General features: G+C 41.7%; 1 protein-coding gene across 2 annotated transcripts in view; it reads right to left on the bottom strand.

Moving 5' to 3' along the window:
* The window catches only part of LOC109895276 (amyloid-beta A4 precursor protein-binding family A member 2), a 77,435-nt gene extending 67,264 nt beyond the window's left edge, over window positions 1-10,171 (bottom strand). For both annotated transcript variants that reach the window (XM_031830792.1, XM_031830791.1), the window contains exon 1: window positions 10,054-10,171. The gene's annotated coding sequence lies outside the window, so the exon portion shown is untranslated. The remainder of the gene's footprint in view (window positions 1-10,053) is intronic.
* Window positions 10,172-17,088: the final 6,917 nt, after the last annotated feature.

The following is a 17,088-nucleotide window of genomic DNA, read 5'->3' as shown; positions in this document are numbered from 1 at the left end:
CACCGTTCTTGTGATCATTTTGACCCCACGGGGTGAGATCTTGCGTGGAACCCCAGACCGAGGGAGATTATCAGTGGTCTTGTATGTCTTCCATTTCCTAATAATTGCTCCCACAGTTGATTTATTCAAACCAAGCTGCTTACCTATTGCAGATTCAGTCTTCCCAGCCTGGTGCAGGTCTACAATATTGTTTCTGGTGTCCTTTGACAGCTCTTTGGTCTTGGCCATAGTGGAGTTTGTAATGTGACTGTTTGAGGTTGTGGACAGGTGTCTTTTATACTGTTAACAAGTTCAAACAGGTGCCATTAATACAGGTAACGAGTGGAGGACAGAGGAGCCTCTTAAAGAAGAAGTTACAGGTCTGTGAGAGCCAGAAATCTTGCTTGTTTGTAGGTGACCAAATACTTATTTTCCACCATAATTTGCAAATAAATTCATTAAAAATCCTATAATGTGATTTTCTGGAATTTTTTTCTCATTTTGTCTGTCATAGTTGAAGTGTACCTATAAAAAATTACAGGCCTCTCATCTTTTTAAGTGGGAGAACTTGCACAATTGGTGGCTGACTAAATACTTTTTTGCCCCACTGTGTGTGTGTGTGTGTGTGTGTATATATATATACACACACACACACACACACACACACCACACACACACACACACTGCTCAAAAAAATAAAAGGGAACACTTAAACAACACAATGTAACTCCAAGTCAATCACACTTTTGTGAAATCAAACTGTCCACTTAGGAAGCAACACTGATTGACAATAAATTTCACATGCTGTTGTGCAAATGGAATAGACAACAGGTGGAAATTATAGGCAATTAGCAAGACACCCCCAATAAAGGAGTGGTTCTGCAGGTGGTGACCACAGACCACTTCTCAGTTACTATGCTTCCTGGCTGATGTTTTGGTCACTTTTGAATGCTGGCGGTGCTTTCACTCTAGTGGTAGCATGAGCCGGAGACTACAACCCACACAAGTGGCTTAGGTAGTGCAGCTCATCCAGGATGGCTGTGCGATCAATGCGAGCTGTGGCAAGAAGGTTTGCTGTGTCTGTCAGCGTAGTGTCCAGAGCATGGAGGTGCTACCAGGAGACAGGCCAGTACATCAGGAGACGTGGAGAAGGCCGTAGGAGGGCAACAACCCAGCAGCAGGACCGCTACCTCCGCCTTTGTGCAAGGAGGAGCAGGAGGAGCACTGCCAGAGCCCTGCAAAATGACCTCCAGCAGGCCACAAATGTGCATGTGTCTGCTGAAACGGTCAGAAACAGACTCCATGAGGGTGGTATGAGGGCCTGACATCCACAGGTGGGGGTTGTGCTTTCAGCCCAACACCGTGCAGGACGTTTGGCATTTGCCAGAGAACACCAAGATTGGCAAATTCGCCACTGGCGCCCTGTGCTCTTCACAGATGAAAGCAGGTTCACACTGAGCACATGTGGAGACGGCGTGGAGAACGTTCTGCTGCCTGCAACATCCTCCAGCATGACCGGTTTGGCGGTGGGTCAGTCATGGTGTGGGGTGGCATTCCTTTGTGGGGGGCCGCACAGCCCTCCATGTGCTCGCCAGAGGTAGCCTGACTGCCATTAGGTACCGAGATGAGATCCTCAGACCCCTTGTGAGACCATATGCTGGTGCGGTTGGCCCTGGGTTCCTCCTAATGCAAGACAATGCTAGACCTCATGTGGCTGGAGTGTGTCAGCAGTTCCTGCAAGAGGAAGGCAGTGATGCTATGGACTGGCCCGCCCGTTCCCCAGACCTGAATCCAATTGAGCACATCTGGGACATCATGTCTCGCTCCATCCACCAACGCCACAGACTGTCCAGGAGTTGGCCCAGGTTTAGTCCAGAGTTAGTCCAGGTCTGGGAGGAGATCCCTCAGGAGACCATCCGCCACCTCCTCAGGAGTATGCCAGGCATTGTAGGGAGGTCATCCAGGCACGTGGAGGCCACACACACATTACATCAAAGTTGGATCAGCCTGTAGTTTGGTTTTCCACTTTAATTTTGAGTGTGACTCCAAATCCAGACCTCCATGGGTTGATAAATTTGATTTCCATTGATAATTTGTGTGTGATTTTGTTGTCAGCACATTCAACTATGTAAAGAAAAAAGTATTTAATAAGAATATTTCATTCATTCAGATCTAGGATGTGTTATTTTAGTGTTCCCATTTTTTTGAGCAGTGTATACACACACACACACAATTTTCAAAATCGTCCGATTAAATCGGTATCGGATTTTTTTGTCCTCTAATAAATCGGTATTGGTGTTGAAAATAAAATCGGTCAACCTCTAGTTTTGTAGGCTAAACTGTTAGGATGCTACAGACAATTTTGTGAGAAAACCGATTTTCAGGACGTCTCATGGTCTGAAAAACAACGCTCTAGCTCCGTCACCCTTCACAGGCAGATGCGGATATGTAACATATCCGCATGCGGTGTATTGAGAAGCATCCAATGCAAAAAAACATATCTCTATCTTAAACTGACAGAATTTTAATGGGGATTTTGTATTATGCTAATTCGTTTTCTGTGCGGACATCAACCTTAGGGGGTTAAGAATGAAAGGGACATGTGGCTGTTTGCAAACAAAGTTGTGATTGTTTGGGCACTCTTATATTGTATTTTAAGAAGAGGTTGCCTGCTTGTAACAGTGGAAGTGATGGCTTGCTTGACATCTCTTTCTCTCTCTGTCCGTCATGCAGAAGCTGTTGGAGCTTTTTCAGTGTATGCCATTGATCATACTCCCTCAGCTAGTGTTTCTAAATTAATTCCATCATGGCATTGATTAACCATCATCTGAAATGTCTCAATCTGCCAAAGACACAAGAGCTACTGCAATGTCAACCAGAATAAAAATACGTTTTTTTTTATACACATAAAATTAAATTGCAGGCTAGCCCTTTGCAGTGTAATGTATCAATGTATCATCGTTAAATCACAACTTAAAATAAGTAAATGTTTTCATGGCTGCTGTAGAAATTGTAGTTTTCCTTTATAATATCCATCTCTGGCAGAGATAGAGAAAACAATCCAGCTGTGTGGCCAGTAAGCATTGTATTGTAGCAGATAGCCGGAGCCCTCTCTCCATCTAAATGCTAATGTCATGCAATCCTCCCAGAAACACAGTGGCTAATGAGCAGGCCCACTGAATACAGTCAAGTCAAAGTAGGAATAATGACATAACGTAGGAAGCACACAAAGATGAAGGTGGGCTTTGTTGACCCACAACCAGTGGTGTAAAGTACTAAAGTAAAAAAATACTTGAAAGTACTACTTAAGTCATTTTTTGGAGTATGCCAACTTTTACTTGACTACATTCCTAAAGAAAAGTATGTACTTTTTATTCCATACATTTTCCCTGACACCCAAAAATGCTTCCATACATTTTGAATGGTTAGCAGGACAGGAAAATGATCCAATTCACACACTTATCAAGATAACATCCCTGGTCATCTGGTGGACTCACTAAACTCAGATTCTTCATTTGTAAATTATATCTGAGTGTTGGAGTATGCCCCTGTCTAAAAATGATGCAGTCAGGTTTGCTTTATTTAAGGAATTTGAAATGATTCATACTTTTCCTTTTGATACTTAAGTATATTTTAGAAGTGACATTTACTTTTGATACTTAAGTATATTTAAAACCAAATACTTTAAAACCAAATACCACCCCCCCCCCATTACTTTACAAAAGAAAGAATCGAACCGAGATGACAGAGTAATATGGATTGTCGGTCTGCATGCTTTTCGTTCCACGCTTTGCTCAATTGAAGGTGTTTTGAAGGCACAGGAGAATTCTCCTTGCCTCCCTCTTGGGGTGTTAATAAGCTTTCCTTTAGTGCCACCCATGATTTATACAGGCGTGAATGGGGCTTTCTCTAGGGGTTTCAAGGTTTATTTTTGTTGCCAATTTTTATTTTTCCAAAAGGTGGCTCCATTCAGCCTCTGAAAGTCTGTGTAATTGGGTTTAGTTCATTTAAATGCTAATGTATATGGAAATGACATGCAGATATCACCTCATTGATTCTGAGAGACACCAGCTCTCCATTAACATAATGTCTAGAGATTTGAATCAGGGTTCCTTAAAGCTCAGATGATTCAACAGAAGCATTCGTTCCACCTACATTACACAGATAATTATTTGCTGGTTTTATCACAAAGCATATAATGTACTAGTGTTGTGACGCGGTCAAAAATCATGACGGTCTTCATCCATAACTGTCTTCATCCATAACGGTTGGTTATACAGTAATTGTGCCAGCCCCATACTGTTCAGAAGTTAACATGTAAAATGGAGTTAAATGAGTGGTTCACTAAATGGCATGTTATAGAAGGGTACAAACACTTTTTTTTTGGCGATTTCACTTGTTTTTGAGAAACCTAGCCCAGCTTACCCCCAATAGACTTCCTTGTTGCTCGTTGTGGGGGTGTTGAAAAACAAGAAAAAAAAGCTTAAAAACCCCCACCCAAATACGTTCTTTTAGAAACAGACACTTTATAGTGGTGCAGGTCTTTAGACGTTGTACACATGAAATTGTGTCATTCTGAACTTTATCTGCATGTTGTATTTTTGAAATTTTGTCGCAACTCAAGCAATAACTCTCCAGTCCACTCTAGCAGCAGGCTACACGGAGAATGGCCCAGCTGGGTAGGGGAAACAGTTTAAGTCACACAAAATGGAATATAGCCTCGAGGATAAGGTTCAGAAGGAAACAATGTCATGTGTACAACATCTAAAGACCTACATCGATATACTGACAGTGTGTCCGTTTTGAACAGTACTTGGGTGTTTTTGAAGCTTTTGTTCATTTTTTCCCCGTTTGTTGCACGCCCCCACACTGCACAATGAGCAATGAGGAAGTCCATTGCGGCTGGGGTAAGCATCTCTCGTAGCTGAAAACCATTTCATCTGGGTCATCCACCAGGGCTAGAGGTCACTGACGAGATAGACCATTCTCCTCCAGCAGCACACTCGATTCATACTTCACACTCGGCCGGGGGTCGGGGAGAGTAGGTGGGTGTGATTACGTTCAGTGTGACGCCAACAACAGACGGAGGGGAATAACTGTGGCAGGCAAGCAGTGTAAAGCAGTTATTGACAGAGGAGCATGAGGAGGAACATGCTCTCTACTAGAAACATATATGAGTCACACACACTGTGGGAGTTATTCACAGGCAGGGGGGCTGGCTCTGTGTTTTCCCTACGCCAGGAAACTGCTCAGCTCACATCAAAAGGCTTTACACCCTAGCTATGAAACCCTCAAAAGGCTGAACATCAGAGTGCTCCTCATTTCTCATCCCTGCAGATAAACAGCACACTTTAAAGAAGGCATTGGATTTTGAAGGATGATGGTTACAAATGATCAACGAGAAGGGTGTTGAATCAATATGCCACTAACCAAACCAGCCTTGACTGTCTTGGGCCCTCTCGGTCCTCAACACAAAGTAAAAGATCTGGGGGAGACCTCTAGTCTCAGGTATCACGACTTGGTACGAAGTCATCCTTCCTGCTATGACTTTGATTGAACAATCAAACCTCTATGTGGACCCCTTGAAGAGCCCCATCATTCATTAGACTAGACCGTGCTAACTGAACACCTGGTAGGTAAGGAAGGCTAAATGCGGTGTCTAAAAATACGGAACCGGCGTCCCTCCCATCCCTCCACAGCAGGTAGGTCAGGTGGCCCTGCTAATTACCTAATTTTCCTAGCAGGGCATGATGGTGGCTGCCATCATCACTCACTAACCACTAGAGCATTTAAAACGCCTGCTGACTCGCTGTTTTTAACTTTTCTTTCATATTCATGAACATCAGTGCCTCAAAAGACAAAATATATAGCCACAAGCTTCAGTTTTTGAATGAACCATTTGGATTAAAAAGACGGAAATAATCCAACGTTGAGTTCTTTAATGATGTTCCAAAGTTGTATTTCTCTGTTCACTTTTAGCATTCGATTGAGATGGAGAGTTTGTTATGTCGCTTTAGTGAAGGAAGAGGAGCAGAGTATTCTGAAGCCATCACACGGCTGGATGTTGGCTGAGTTCCCCAGCAAAATGCATCAAAATGTAAAACATGAGAGATTGTAATCACACAGCTTGTCTCTGTGGTTCAAAGACTTCTAGAAAACATGCAAATCCCCTTTCCAACATACACATCCTGATGACTACAACCATCATGGAAATAATTGAAAACTCACACCAATCCCAATTGCCCATGTGATGGATTCCCCCTAAACAGTTCAGCTATTCTGAAAGGAAGGAAATATGAGGCCATACAGGGATGTTTTAGAGTAGAAAAAGCTGGCCCAATGCCATGAGATCAAAGAGTAGCCTCTGATTATACCCTCCTCATCCCAAATTCACATCTCTCATAACCCAGTCATAGCACACGGCTGACAGCTCTCCTGCAGGGTTAACATCCTGTAATACAGGAACATTACCACAGGTTTAAAACATCAGCTCACAGAGGTGTCAGTGTGTCAAATATAAAACATATTTTAAGCTACTTTCTGAGCCAGGTTACAAATCACGAAAATGGTCGAAAAAAATCTGATCACAAAGACCGTTTTATCCAAATGACTCCTGAACCATAGGTTTTTTTTAAATTTTGAGATAGCATATGACATTTAAATGATCTGAAAATAGAAAAAAACTACTGATAAAAGGTTTCCATTTGTACTGCTACAAAAATACACTAATGTTCCAGGCAGTAATACCATGCAATAACTGGGGTGGTGATGGTCATCTCTCAAACGAGTTCCTACATTAATCAACTGTCAAACTGATTTCCTTGGGAGCGCTGCAGGCTGAGAGACGTGTCTAGAAACACCACAAGAGGCAGTAGAGAGAGTTCTCCAACCTTCAACACATCTCATCTTGGGCACAACCCACCGCCAGAGGGCAACTGACTGGCCTTGGACATCAGTAGCCTACATGTCTGGCTTGCAAAGAAATGAAAGGACGCATCCTACATCCTAAACAGCTATGTGCGACAGTAGCTTTTGAAGTGAAAACAGTTCTGTTCAAACATAACATGTGAACTATGGAGACATCACTTGCTTCTGTCATTCACAGGACCACAGCCGAATCGAATGATCTTATCTTGATAACGTGTACAGTATACTGCTGTAAATAAGGTAATAGCCATGTCTCTATTAAAGCAGAGATCAAGCCTAGCTGATTCACTTGTCCCAGTCAAAATAATCGTCACCTTGGTCAGCCTGAGCAGAAGAGAAACACGAACCCCCAGTACAACCTCTCTCTTGGCTCTCTCTCTCATCAACAAGAGTCCAATTTAGAATTCTCCTGCTGCTGCATGAATAGCATCCCAGCAGGCTGCTGCGACACAGTGTTTGTCCTTCAGCTCCTGTGGCACACATAAAACAGGAACGAGCAGAGAAGCACCCTCTCTGACGGCTGGGAGAGGGGAGAGGGTCAGGAGGAGGCGGGCCGCCAGGCGCCAGCCAGCCAGAACGTGAAGCAGGTCTCGGCTGTGGAGTGAGCCCACCTGCTGAGGACCAAGGTGCCTCCAGAGCTGCACACCTTCCCCAGGAGGACAGAATGGCCATTTACTAAGTCGAATTTCCAAATGTGAATGTAAAATCACAACAAAGTGCAAGTATTATCACGCAATTGTTATTTGGTCATGAACTTGCTCATGATATGACACTACCCACTAGGCACAGACCTCAATTCAATGTCTATTCCACGTTGGTTCACTGTAATTACATTGAAATTATGTGGAAACAACGTTGACTCAACCAGTGTGCACAGTGGGTATTATGTAAAACAACCCAAAAAACATTATTTATTAATCTTCAAAATCAGTCATCATGTTACTGTAATCTAATTTACAGTCATTCTGAAAGGAAGATACACTACATGACCAAAATAATTTTGACACCTGCTCATTGAACATCTCATTCCAATATAATGGCCATTAATATGGAGTTGGTCCCCCCTTTGCTGCTATAACAGCATCCACTCTTCTGGGAAGGCTTTCCACTAGATGTTAGAACATTGCTGTGGGGACTTGCTTCCATTCAGCCAAAAGAGCTTTAGTGTGGTTGGGCACGGATGTTTGGCAATTAGGCCTGGCTCACAGTCGGCATTCCAATTCATCCCAAAGGTGTTTGATGAGATTGAGGTAGGGGCTCTGTGCAGGCAAGTTCTTCCACACCAATCTCAACAAACCATTGTTGTATGGACCTCGCTTTGTGCACAGGAGCGTTGTCATGCTGAAACAGGAAAGGGCCTTCCCCAAACTGTCGCCACAAAGTTGGAAGCACAGAATCGTCTAGAATGTTGTATGCTGTAGCATTAAGATTTCCCCTCACTGGAACTAAGGGGCCTAGCCTGAACCATGAAAAACAGCATCCGCCAAATCCAGATTCGTCCGTCGGACTGCCAAATGGTGAAGCGTGATTCATCACTCCAGAGAACGCGTTTCCACTGCTACAGAGTCCAATAGCAGCGAGCTTCACGCCACTCCAGACAATTCTTGGCATTGTGATCTTAGGCTTGTGTGCGGTTGCTCGGTCATGAAAACCCATTTCATGAAGCTCCCGATGAACAGTTATTGTGCAGACGTTGCTTCCAAAGGCAGTTTGGAACTCTGTAATGAGTGTTGCAACCGAGGACAGAAGATTTTTACACGCTAGGCGCTTCAGCACTCGGCAGTTCTGTTCTGTGAGCTTGTGTGTCCTACCACTTCGCGACTGAGCAGTTGTTGCTCCTAGACCTTTCCACTTCACAATAACAGCAATTACAGTAGACCGGGGCAGCTCTAGCAGGGTAGAAATTCGACAAACGGACTTGCCACATTGAAAGTCACTGAGCTTTCCAGTGAGGCCATTCTACTGCCAATGTTTGTCTATGGATACATAGAAAGTATTAAATAGTCCACTATATTTGTTCAGGAGATACTCTTGTCATTTTAGTGTTTTAAGTCTTTGGCTTGTAGTGTGATTTTTCTGTATTGATTCAGATAATTGTGTATGTTCAGAAGTTTGAGGGTTTTTGCTGTGGTTTGACTGTTTTGTTTTGGCTGTGTGCTCGATTTGATGCACCTGTCAGCAACGGGTGTGGCTGAAATAGTCGAATCCGTTCATTTGAAGGGGTGTCCACATATTTGTGTATATATAGTGTAAATGAATAAAAACATCAAGGCCTTCATTAAAAATTTGTATTGAGCAAAGACTGACATCAAACCCCTAAGGCAAAAATTCCAAACATGCTGTCATCAAGCTGTCATCTTACAATTCTACAGTCTTTGAAGCAGTTATAATTCCTACCAAGCCTGTCTAATGGACAATCAAAATGTAATCTGCACATGGTTGTCTAATTTAAAGGCCAATTTTAGATTTAGTTGGGCTTTATTTTATGTAGGCTTTCAAATACATTGATATCAATTTGCAGCAGCCTCAGACAGACCGGACATGAGTTGACTCCACTGAGCTTACCAACCGTTTCCTTGAGTTTCTATAGAACACACCAAAAAAAATGACAGTGAGTGTGCTGTCTGCTCTGTCCTCTTGTATGGCTAGCTCTGGAACAGAGTGGTACACAACAGATCAAATAAATCAACCCTAAGAGCATCAAAAGCAGAGAGGGTATAGATCCCCTTACAATTACACAAGGTTTATCAATGTCTAAGCTACTTTATCGCACAGCCTGCTACGATTATGACAACATCTGTGGTAGATGTGGCCACGGAATGTTTTTCTCCATATAACACCATAATTTAGATACAATTTTGACAATACATTTGTTCAGATTAGGTTTATTAAGCAAATGAGAATGCAGCATGTATTGAATAATTAGACACATGTACCCGCATTAAAAGTGTGTCGAACAGGCGGTTAAAAATCTATTGGTGAATTAGCTAGTTGCAGATGATGAGCCTATGCCATGGTTGCTGTCCGCTCTCTTCAAAAGATGCTTTAGGAATAATGGACCCAAAAGCACCTTTCTTTTCGACATACCGGTAATGATATATCAAACATTTCTATGTAGATAAATGAAGACCACACTCACTATCTTACCTGCTGAATTCAACGTATGTTCTTCGGTCACTCAAGTCACCTCCCTTTCGGAATTGTGAAAGCTGGTGATGCTTCCAAGACACTAGCAGGGGATCAGATTACATCGAGAGAAGGCGGACCAGCCCCGGAATCTGAAAAATAGAAGTACCAGTTGAAGCGGCCCCGGAACGTGTATAAAAACCCCACTGCAGTTCTCCCCATTGGGCTTCCCACTGAGTTTGTAAAACAGCTGTGTTTCTCTGGTCGTTAAGGTGGAGTGGCGGCATCCAGAGGCGATAGACTCAAACCCCACCCGGACCACGGAGACGGAAAGGGTAATGGAGAGAAGAAAAAAATAGGTTTACAAGGAGTGCAGTGCGACCCATACAACACACCATAATTTGACATCCTAATTATTTTGTGTTGGTCACAATTAATAGGCTATAGCAAATCTATAGCCTAACAGAAATCATGCATAGATGGGAGGAAAAAAAACTCAATCATATTTTCTTCACTTTTATGGTAGTGGTAAAAGTAACTACAACGTTATTGTTGCGTAATTGGATATGAGAGGTTATATTGTTTTTACCTAAGATAACCAGTCACATAACAGGGTGGCATTTTTGTTTAAAATGGAATTTAATGAAATTTCACTGAATGGGGAGTAAATGTATCTATAAGCCAGTAATTCTAACTAATGCATCCGTGTGCAGCTCACTGAGTGATCATATTTAGAAAAATGACATTACATAACAGAAAGAGGACGAAATTGGAAACCATCCTACTTCATATCACGCAATATAATCCATTAATCTTTGCTTCCAGTGGCAAGTTATGAAAGAATTACATTGCCTTCAGAAAGTATTCACACCCCCTGACTTTTTCCACATTTGTTGTGTTACAGCCAGAATTTAAAACGGATGAAATTGAGATTTTGTGTCACAGGCCTACACACAATACCACATAATGACAAAGTGGAATTATGCTCCTAGACATTTTTACAAATTAATTAAAAATGAAAAGCTGAGATGTCTTGAGTCAATAATAATTCAATCCCTTTGTTATGGCATGCCTAAATAAATTCAGGAGTACATCTTTGCTTAACAAGTCACATACAGTGGGGCAAAAAGGTATTTAGTCAGCCACCAATTGTGCAAGTTCTCCCACTTAAAACGATGAGAGAGGCCTGTAATTTTCATCATAGGTGCACTTCAACTATGACAGACAAAATGAGAAAAATAATCCTGAAAATCACACTGTAGGATTTTTTTATGAATTTATTTGCAAATTATGTGTTTGGTCACCTACAAACAAGCAAGATTTCTGGCTCTCACAGACCTGTAACTTCTTCTTTAAGAGGCTCCTCTGTCCTCCACTCGTTACCTGTATTAATGGCACCCGTTTGAACTTGTTATCAGTATAAAAGACACCTGCCCACAACCTCAAACAGTCACACTCCAAACTCCACTATGGCCAAGACCAAAGATGTCACAGTCTGACCATCGTTCATACAGTGCCTTGCGAAAGTATTCGGCCCCCTTGAACTTTGCAACCTTTTGCCACATTTCAGGCTTCAAACATAAAGATATAAAACTGTATTTTTTTGTGAAGAATCAACAACAAGTTGGACACAATCATGAAGTGGAACGACATTTATTGGACATTTCAAACTTTTTTAACAAATCAAAAACTGAAAAATTGGGCGTGCAAAATTATTCAGCCCCCTTAAAGTTAATACTTTGTAGCGCCACCTTTTGCTGCGATTACAGCTGTAAGTCGCTTGGGGTATGTCTCTATCAGTTTTGCACATCGAGAGACTGACATTTTTTCCCATTCCTCCTTGCAAAACAGCTCGAGCTCAGTGAGGTTGGATGGAGAGCATTTGTGAACAGCAGTTTTCAGTTCTTTCCACAGATTCTCGATTGGATTCAAGTCTGGACTTTGACTTGGCCATTCTAACACCTGGATATGTTTATTTTTGAACCATTCCATTGTAGATTTTGCTTTATGTTTTGGATCATTGTCTTGTTGGAAGACAAATCTCCGTCCCAGTCTCAGGTCTTTTGCAGACTCCATCAGGTTTTCTTCCAGAATGGTCCTGTATTTGGCTCCATCCATCTTCCCATCAATTTTAACCATCTTCCCTGTCCCTGCTGAAGAAAAGCAGGCCCAAACCATGATGCTGCCACCACCATGTTTGACAGTGGGGATGGTGTGTTCAGGGTGATGAGCTGTGTTGCTTTTACGCCAAACATAACGTTTTGCATTGTTGCCAAAAAGTTCAATTTTGGTTTCATCTGACCAGAGCACCTTCTTCCACATGTTTGGTGTGTCTCCCAGGTGGCTTGTGGCAAACTTTAAACTACACTTTTTATGGATATCTTTAAGAAATGGCTTTCTTCTTGCCACTCTTCCATAAAGGCCAGATTTGTGCAATATACGACTGATTGTTGTCCTATGGACAGAGTCTCCCACCTCAGCTGTAGATCTCTGCAGTTCATCCAGAGTGATCATGGGCCTCTTGGCTGCATCTCTGATCAGTCTTCTCCTTGTATGAGCTGAAAGTTTAGAGGGACGGCCAGGTCTTGGTAGATTTGCAGTGGTCTGATACTCCTTCCATTTCAATATTATCGCTTGCACAGTGCTCCTTGAGATGTTTAAAGCTTGTGAAATATTTTTGTATCCAAATCTGGCTTTAAACTTCTTCACAACAGTATCTCGGACCTGCCTGGTGTGTTCCTTGTTCTTCATGATGCTCTCTGCGCTTTTAACGGACCTCTGAGACTATCACAGTGCAGGTGCATTTATACGGAGACTTGATTACACACAGGTGGATTGTATTTATCATCATTAGTCATTTAGGTCAACATTGGATCATTCAGAGATCCTCACTGAACTTCTGGAGAGAGTTTGCTGCACTGAAAGTAAAGGGGCTGAATAATTTTGCACGCCCAATTTTTCAGTTTTTGATTTGTTAAAAAAGTTTGAAATATCCAATAAATGTCGTTCCACTTCATGATTGTGTCCCACTTGTTGTTGATTCTTCACAAAAAAATACAGTTTTATATCTTTATGTTTGAAGCCTGAAATGTGGCAAAAGGTCGCAAAGTTCAAAGGGGCCGAATACTTTCGCAAGGGACTGTATGTGTTTTCCTTGTTTTAGTGTTGGTCAGGACGTGAGCTGGGTGGGCATTCTATGTTGTGTGTCTGGTTTGTCTATTTCTATGTTTGGCCTGATATGGTTCTCAATCAGAGGCAGGTGTTAGTCATTGTCTCTGATTGGGAACCATATTTAGGTAGCCTGTTTTGTATTGGGTTTTGGTGGGTGATTGTCCTTAGTGTCCTTGTTCCTGTCTCTGTGTTAGTTTACACAAGTATAGGCTGTTTCGGTTTTCGTTACGTTCATTACGTTCTTTGTTTTGTAGTGTTTATAATTTATTCGTGTTTTACGTTTGTTTATTAAACATGGATCGCAATCTACACGCTGCATTTTGGTCCGTCTCTCCTTCACCACAAGAGAACCGTTACAAAAGAGCTGTCAAAGGACACCAGAAACAAAATTGTAGACCTGCACCAGGCTGGGAAGACTGAATCTGCAATGGGTAAGCAGCTTGGTTTGAAGAAATCAACTGTGGGAGCAATTATTAGGAAATGGAAGCCATACAAGACCACTGATAATCTCCCTTGATCAGGGGCTCCACGCAAGATCTCACCCCGTGGGGTCAAAATGATCACAAGAACGGTGAGCAAAAATCCAAGAACCACAAGGGGGGACCTAGTGAATGACCTGCAGAGAGCTGGGACCAAAGTAACAAAGCCTACCATCAGTAACACACTACGCCGCCAGGGACTCAAATCCTGCAGTGCCAGACGTGTCCCCGTGCTTAAGCCAGAACATGTCCAGGCCCGTCTGGAGTTTGCTAGAGAGCAGTTGGATGATCCAGAAGAAGATTGGGAGAATGTCATATGGTCAGATGAAACCAAAATATAACTTTTTGGTAAAAACTCAACTCGTCGTGTTTGGAGGACAAAGAATGCTGAGTTGCATCCAAAGAACACCATACCTACTGTGAAGCATGGGGGTGGAAACATCATATTTTGGGGCTGTCTTTTCTACAAAGCGACCAGGATGACTGATCTGTGTAAAGGAAAGAATGAATGGGGCCATGTATCGTGAGATTTTGTGTGAAAACCTCCTTCTATCAGAAAGGGCATTGAAGATGAAACGTGGCTGGGTCTTTCAGCATGACAATGATCCCAAACACACCGCCCGGGCAACAAAGGAGTGGCTTCGTAAGAAGCATTTCAAGGTCCTGGAGTGGCCTAGCCAGTCTCCAGATCTCAACCCCATAGAAAATCTTTGGAGGGAGTTGAAAGTCTGTGTTGCCCAGCCCCAAAACATCACTGCTCTAGGGGAGATCTGCATGGAGGAATGGGCCAAAATACCAGCAGCAGTGTGTGAAAACCTTGTGAAGAATTACAGAAAACATTTGACCTCTGTCATTGCCAACAAAGGGTATATAACAAAGTATTGAGATACACTTTTGTTATTGACCAAATACTTATTTTCCACCATAATTTGCAAATAAATTCATTAAAAATCCTACAATGTGATTTTCAGGATTTTTTTTTCTTCTCATTTTGTCTGTCATAGTTGAAGTGTACCTATGAGGAAAATTACAGGCCTCTCATCTTTTTAAGTGGGAGAACTTGCACAATTGGTGGCTGACTAAATACTTTTTTTGCCCCACTGTAAGTTGCATGGACTCACTGTGTGCAATAATAGTATTTAACGTGATTTTTGAATGACTACCTCATCTCTGTACCTCACACATCTGTAAGGTCCATCAGTCAGGCAGTGAATTTCAAAAACAGATTCAACCACAAAGACCAGGGAGGTTTCCCAATGCCTCGCAAAGAGCACCTATTGGTAGATGGATCTTTTTTTAAATAGCAGACATTGAATATCCGTTTTTGCATGGTGAAGTGATTAATTACACTTTGGATGGCGTATCAATACACCCATTCACTACAAAGATACATGCGTCCTTCCTAACTCAGTTGCCTGAGAGGGATTTCACCATGAGTCCAATGGTGACTTTAAAACAGTTATAAACTTGTCTGTGATAGGAGAACTGAGGATGTAGCACAACATTGTAGTTACTCTACAAAATTAACCTAATTGACGGAGAAAAGGAAACCTCTACAGAATAAAAATATTCCAAAACATGCATCCTGTTTGCAATAAGGCACTCAAGTAAAACTGCAAAAACTGTGGCAAAGAAATTAACTTTGACTTGAATACAAAGTGTTATGTTTGGGGAAAATCCAACACACAACTGAGTACCACTCTTCATATTTTCAAGCATGGGGGTGGCATCGACAAGGACTCTTATCTTTTTATAAAAAGAGACTGAATATGGCTGAGCACAGGCATAATCCTAGAGGGAAACCTGATTCAGTCTGCTTTCCAACAGACACTGAGTGACAAATTCACCATTTAGCAGGGCAATAACCTAAAACACAAGACCAAATATACACTGGAGTTGCTTACCAAGACAACATTGAATGTTCCTGTGTTGCCTAGTTAGTTTTGACTTAAATCGACTTGAAAGTCTACGGCAAGACACGAAATGTCTTGACAGAGCTTGAATAGTTTTTTAAAGAATAATGTGCAAATATTGTACAATCCAGGTGTGCAAAGCTCTTAAAAGACTTACCCAGAAGGACTCACAGCTGTAATCACTGTCAGAGGGTTGAATACTTATGTAATCAAGATACAGTACCAGTCAAAAGTTTTAGAACACCTACTCATTCAAGGGTTTTTCTTTATACTATTTTCTACACTGTAGAAAAATAGTGAAGACATCAAAACTATGAAATAACACATATGGATTCATATAGTATCAAAAAGTGTTAATTCAAAATATATTTTATATTTGAGTTTCTTCAAATAGCCACCCTATGCATTCTCTCAACCAGCTTCATGAGGTAGTCACCTGGAAACCATTTCAATTAACAGGTATGCCTTCTTAAAAGTTCATTTGTGGAATTTCATTCCTTCTTAATGCATTTGAGCCAGTCAGTTGTGTTGTGACAAGGTAGGGGGGTATAGAGAATATAGGCCAATTTGGTAAAAGACCAAGTCTATATTATGGCAAAAACAGCTCAAATAAGCAAAGAGAAACGACAGTCCATCATTACTTTAAGACTTGAAGGTCAGTCAACATTTCAAGAACTTTGAAAGTTTCTTCAAGTGCAGTCGCAAAAACCATCAAGCGCTATGATGAAACTGGCTCTCATGAGGACCGCCACAGGAATGGAAGACCCAGAGTTACCTCTGCTGCAGAGGATGAGTTGATCTAGGCACCAGACTGGTGACAAATGATGGGCAAAGCTACTGAATGTACCTATTTCACAGCAAATTAAACTATTACATGCTTAACACTGCAGAAGGTCAGCGACATAAACATATTGCCTGAACTGTAGTTCCAAAACAAGAGCCTGACTAATGTCATTAGGAATATATGCTGAAGGCTATGATTTTATATTCATGCCGAAACTGTGAGGAAGTTCCTTTTGCATTTCTTCGCTCCAATTCCTAACAGCCTGGAGAACTACGGCACTGAGGAAATAAGAAAAGCCTGCTGCAACACTAAAGACTGGACAGGCTGCTTAAAATGTCCATGCAATTAAACTTAAATGCTTTTAGTACACTGAAACGACCTTATTACACTCAATATATGCTTAACATATCAGTTTATACATTTTTATATTAAGACATTTGTCCTGTTGCATAGCAAGCTCAACTGAGATTATCAGAAGTTGCCAATCAAAAGGCCATTTTGCTCTTCTTCACAATGAGAGAGTGCATTCCTCTGAGAGCCAGCTGAAAGGTGCATGATTATTGAATTTGCTCCTAATAAATCTTTCCCAGCAGCTCTATCATCTCAGTTAAAATCAGTGTGAAAATAAATGTTGAGTTGTTTCACATAAAAACATGTATCCATGTACACTTCACGTTTGACTTGCACGTAAAATTAATTAATTAATACA

This window comes from Oncorhynchus kisutch, linkage group LG8, assembly GCF_002021735.2.
Source record: "Oncorhynchus kisutch isolate 150728-3 linkage group LG8, Okis_V2, whole genome shotgun sequence".
Classification (NCBI taxonomy): Eukaryota; Metazoa; Chordata; class Actinopteri; order Salmoniformes; family Salmonidae; genus Oncorhynchus; species Oncorhynchus kisutch.
The sequence above is the reverse complement of the archived record's forward strand: the minus strand, read 5'-3'. Positions and strand labels throughout refer to the sequence as shown.